Source organism: Teleopsis dalmanni, chromosome 2, assembly GCF_002237135.1.
Source record: "Teleopsis dalmanni isolate 2A chromosome 2, ASM223713v2, whole genome shotgun sequence".
In the NCBI taxonomy this organism is placed as follows: domain Eukaryota; kingdom Metazoa; phylum Arthropoda; class Insecta; order Diptera; family Diopsidae; genus Teleopsis; species Teleopsis dalmanni.
Window position 1 is genome coordinate 151,739,185 of NC_051847.1, and position 6,278 is coordinate 151,745,462.

Below are 6,278 nucleotides of genomic sequence, written 5' to 3' on the forward strand. Positions count from 1 at the left end.
CGTAGTGTTCCTTAGTATTGATGGATTATATGGACCATATATATATAAAAAAGATCACAGTCTTGATCAGCAGACTGAGCTAATAGAGTCAGACATATCGCTTGAAGGACACTTAGTTTTAAATTTGTGCAAAATATCTTTATGTGACAGCTGTTATCTACTCAATGCGTAAGCACATTGGCATGAAAGATGAAGAATTTTTTTTTGTAAAATTAGGGCTGCTTCAAAATTGTTGGTATACAGTCAAATCAGTACAAGAGCGTGAAAATTTTCTTCTGCATCTGGACAAACTGATGTTGCCAGATATCAGGATATGAACAAGCTTTAAAAAAAAACTGGGCTACACTTCTTCGTAGGTTCGTGTCTTATTCAATATTACTGTGGTAGACCCAAATTGATAAATCGCAACTAATTTAATTGATGAATCATAACCTCAATTTTGTTATCTTTTTTTTTTTGATAAAATAATTAACTATAAATATGGAATCAACGGCAAAACTATAATCAAGTTTAGAATGGCCCCTATCCTAAATGCTTATAACACATATTTTATAGCGATATACATAACATAGATTTTTTAATTTTTCCAATATATTAAATTTCTAATATATAAATTTTAAACAAAAAAGTAGATAGTTATCTTCCTTATCTTCCTTAAGTATATTGTTCTGTATTTATTTTATTTAAACTTTTTTAAATTTCATTTTGGTGTTCGTGCACATCAAGTTCGCGTATTTTATAGAGTTTATATAAATATTTTTTAATATGGTACTCGGAGTGGGTAATGTAGGGTTGAATTAATAATGCTTTATAAAGTAGTTAGTTACACTGTTTTATAAATTTGTATTCCATTGAGTGCTATAATGATATAGTATCTGGTTATTGAAGTTTAATAAACAAAAAATTGAAATTCGATTTTCAAAATGTGAATGGTATTAAATCATCTATAAACCAAGTGTGAGTTTTTATCTTATATTTCTTATAATATAACTCTTTTCTTGTATTTAATAAATTTTTTTTTTTTTAATTTTTCTATATGCTTGCTTATTTATTATTATTTTAGTATTAATATTTCATGTTATTGTGTAACATATCATATATTTTTAAAATATAATCAAAATTCACTTATTTTATTTTTTCCTATTTATTTGTATATTTCAACTGAATTGATTTAATTTTTCTAGATTATTGAGCTTTTCTTTTTATTTCGTTCCCTTGTAAAGGATTTATGATTAAAATGTACTAAGGGTAAAAATAATCGATATGATTTGGTTACAAATTGTGGTAAAATGTAACTTATGCATTTATTTAGCTACAACTATTCCAGCGAATATTTTTCCAAAACAAATTGAATTTTACTTTGCATGTTCACAGACAGCATAAAGAAAATGTAAGTAAAACTGTGTTCTGTTATCCAGTGAACATAGTAAACACTAAACTAACTGAAGCAAGCGAACATACCACTTATGACCTTGACACTTGCATGAGTGTTTGTTAGCCGCAAACGTACACTTTGCGTTGAAATGACGTATGGATTGCAAATGAAGTCAAAGGACAAGCGATTTTTCCTGCTGGTTCACTCGTGCAGAAATTTGCTTGCATGGCAATTTTCATAATTCGTTTGGGTGTGCGTTCCATCTTTGCTAGGTGCAAACTAACGCAAATCTGCACAAACACGGGGTTTCCATTTGGATTGTGACTTATCGGATGCCGTTTTTGTATATACGTTTGTAATTCACATAAATATAGCATAAATTCTCGAGAAAGTTATGACACTTGGATGATATTTTAGGTTAATACAGCATAGGTGTTAATTTCGTACAAACTAATTTTACCACAGGTTAATATTTAGTAATGTTTGTGGCACAAACTGCGTATGAGTGTTCGTTCAAAAAGAGTATCTCACATTGTATTAACCTTTTACGTAGAGTGTCAATCATAGTTGACTATTGTGTGCTGTATAAATCACGCATTATTTAAAATTATCTTAATCAAATGGACATGCCCAAGGAAACAAAACGTCGACTCTGCTTAAAAACACATGAGGTCGGACACTGTGAATGTCCGGCTTTGCTGTACACCAGAAGGATGACTGGTGTACAGATGACTGGTAGTTTTACGAACCAGTCATCATGACTTTCTTTTTCATCTCAATAAACTGGATGTGACTACGCAAAAAAATATTGATTCTGTTAAAAATCAGGAAAGACCTCTAGTCATTTTCTGTATGACTGTCAGCTATATTCTTAAACAGGAGCATATGATTTAGTTCGAAGATCTTTTTTTCATATGATTTTAGACTATCACTGACATTCTGGTTTTAAATAGAAAAATGATATATCTTCTGTGCAGTTTAGGTTAGTAAGAAAAACAAAAAGTCAACACCAGTCACAGTGCTCTACTCCACTGGGAGCCAGTACACCGTACATTTTAATATCATATATTTTGAATTATAAGAGCTATTCTGAATACTGAATTAGTATATTCAATTTTTGTATACAAAATATATAAAGATGTGTGTGACGTTTGTGATAACGGAAAGCTGTAATTTCTATATTGTGATATATTTGTATTTATTCAAAAATCAAATCGGTTTTTGTCTTTAACATAAACAATAGATTTGTGACACTCTCCATGTAAGTGGGCATACACTTCCTCTGCAGTATATAAATGGTTGCATTGTAGGAGTGCTGCACTACAACGACTTTATACGATACTATATACTTTATTATACAATAAATAAAGTTTCGAAATTTTCAGGAAAAGAGAGATCATAATTAAATTCAGAGAACAGAAGTAACAAATTCAAATCACTTCACTAAATTCACAATTAAAAAAAATAAATTAATATGAAAAATGCAATTTATAAGAATTCAATAAATTAATTATACTTCATTGGTTGTGAACGAACATTATTCAAATTTATGGATTTATATGTGTCCTAAAGATTTAAGCCTTACAAACAAGAACGTGTCATCAGTTGTTATTTAAGTCAAATCTTACAACATTTATCATGATAGATGCAAAATTAATTATTACTTGAAAGTGTATTGAATCGTTTGTTAGCCATAATATTTTTATTATGTATTCCTTCTCTTAATGGTTTATGTGATATCCTCTTTATGAACTATATTCTTTATTGTGTTCTCCTATTACACAAACAAACATCGTCATATAAGAAGTGTCCAGAAGTAGAGTTGGTAAAAGACATCGTAACTAAATAAACGAAATACAAATAAAAATGTCACCGTGATATTGATAAATCACATGCAAAACTTGGTTAGACAATCAGTGGAACTCTTTACAGCCAATTAAGAATAAACTTTAAGTTTAATATTAAATTTCTGTATTTAAAACATGCGTGGATATTTGCTAATAAACTTTTTATTCCAATTGATACAACTGCAGAAGATCGATATTATAATATTTTTTTAACTAAAGTGATTATATTTTTTTAAGGAAAGCTTATGGTTGACTAAAACTGGATTTCAATAAACGAATTTTTATTTGAAAATGTCCCAAAGAACCGCGAATGTGTGCTGTTTGTATCATTTCTACTCTATAAGAAGTCCACAGATTATATATTTATAAAGTTTGCATGCAGTTGTTTCTTATACCCGATATACTAAGCATATGTATAAAACGATATTCGATATTATTTCTAGTAATATGAATTGGTGACCCTCCTATATCTTTACGATCTTCTTACGATCTTCTGCAAGATTTACCAACATAATGTATTATTTGTTCATAACTTTCAAGGAGATTATCATTGTGATGTGGGCATAATTCTGAACCAGTTCAGGCCATTAAAGTCATGTTGAGAAGATATTTTAATTACTCATTACTCATTAAGTGTTTTGATAACATTCTAAAAAATAGATAACTTAACTTGACAAGGTAGCCGCAAATTCATTTTTAATTTATGAATTTCTCTAGAACTTTATTTTTGGTGAATATGAGTTCACATTTTACTAGAAAGTAAGTTCACTCAAAAACTCGTTTTTAGTTTTGCTTATACAACTCTAGCTCTATAATAGTTCTGCTCCACCACCAGTTACTACGAGTAGCTCGTGGAACAGACCTAATGTATCATAATTTATACGTCTACGTGATTTAAGTAAATTATAATTCTCAAATACTTTCTTATGTTTTAACGGTATAATAGTTTTCATCCTTATGTAGATTGAGTTAATATTAATAATAATTTCAATAAATTGTTTTTTAAAATTTCGTCTTCTAACTAATTTTTTTTAACCATTGTTTTCTGAGTAAATCTTTGCAAGAATTGTTAGTTGTTTTATTTTTATGACTAAAGAAAACATCGGTAATTTTATTGTCACTAAAGAAAAACGAGATACAATCAAAAACGTTTACAAGTAAATAATTTTTTTGATAATAATATTGAAATTAAAAAAGGAGTAACTTTTTTTTATTATAAAATGTATTCCTCAAAATCAACCAAATGCTTAAGACATCCTAAAATTACAATTTCTAAAATTTTCTTATTATTGTGAAAATTCCTTTATAATTTAGGCTTATTGGTTTATTTAACTTGATATTGCACATATATATACATGTACTGATATTTGAAACAGTCCGACAGAAAGAGCTATGCTGGATTGTATAAAATTTTCTGTAAGAAAACTAAATCAAGAATCAACAGGCATATCCGAAGCGTAATCTTTATAGCCGAGTAGCAGTTAAGCAAAAAAAAATTTTTCAAGTAACATTATTCATGGAACTTAATATTCATATTATGGAATTAACATCTGGTAACAGATCACCAAGTATAAAGTTATGTGCCGGTTCTAGATTTTCTTGAAACTGCCATATGAAAACAATATTTTTTTAATATTGTTGGCTCTATGTTATATATGAAGACATCGTTTTAATTTAGAGCGCGTATTATTTTAAATCTGTTCATGATTGTTTTGGCAGATCTTTTTTCATTTGATTTTAGGTTACGCTAACATTTTGGTTTTCATTCAAAAAATAATATGTCTTCTGTTTAGTCTACAGTCTAAGTCTTCTGGTCAGTGAGAAAAATAAAAAGTCTACACCAGTCACGGTGCTCTACTCTACTAGGGGCCAGTATCCGCACGTTTTCTATTTATCTACATATCTATAATATATGATGTGATAAAAAATATAGTTGCAGTAATAGTATTCTTAGCTCTATATTATATATCGCTTTAATTTGGAGCGCGTATTGTTTCAAACTTGTTCATTGTACCTTTCTTCTTATAATATAATATAAACGAAATTATATATGTTAAGCTATTAGCCCTATATAATTAAGAAACTAGAATTAACAATAAGAGAAGTTTATTAAGATATAAGGGAAAGCATCATCTCTTTGATGAGGTGGGAAAAAGTCATATAGTATGAAGTTTAAATAATAATGAATGATTGATGTACACCAATAACTTTTGTATGACTTTATACAAGTATACAGAAATTATACCACATGTTACTATTATAATTGAAAATAAATATAAATGTTATTATTTTTTATTATATTTTATTGGTGTGAAGTTAAAATCAATTTTTTTTATATTTTTAACTGAAAGCTATTAGATTAAGTAATTAATTTACAAGTAATATACTTCCTTAAAGTATATATTATATATTACCTTCAATAATGGAAAAATCTGATTATAGAATTTTATTTGAAAATCACTCTTTTATGTAAAAGCTAATTTACAATTTACTGAAATCCGAAACGAATATGTGGTAATATAAATACCTATGTCGATATTAACAGCAAAATTACTACACATTTCCTATTTGTTAAATAAATGTAAATATTAATATAATTAATATATATATATGCCTTCAGATACTCATACATGGGATTATAAACGTGATTAGAACCAATCCCATGTGGTATTAATATTTACCAGAAGACCGACATAATTTCATGTACTTAAGTTAGTTCAAAATTACAGGACCCGAGCATTTTCATAAATGGTATTAAAACGATACACAAACAATATAGAATATTTGCTATGTAAGTACTCCTTCATTTTTGCACGTAGGTATTCATGGGCCAAAAACAGGACTCATTTATTCTCTGAATTCGTTTGTAGTACATTTATCACTTCCTCGCTAGATTTGTGCTCGTGGTAAACACACTCAATGCAAGTGTCAAGGTCATGTACAGAACATTATATTGTTTGTATGGCATTAAGTATGCCGATAGCTCAACAGGCTTCTCCATTTCGATTGTATGTATTCCGTCTGTCCTGATTTCATATTGCAGGGATGTAACAGAG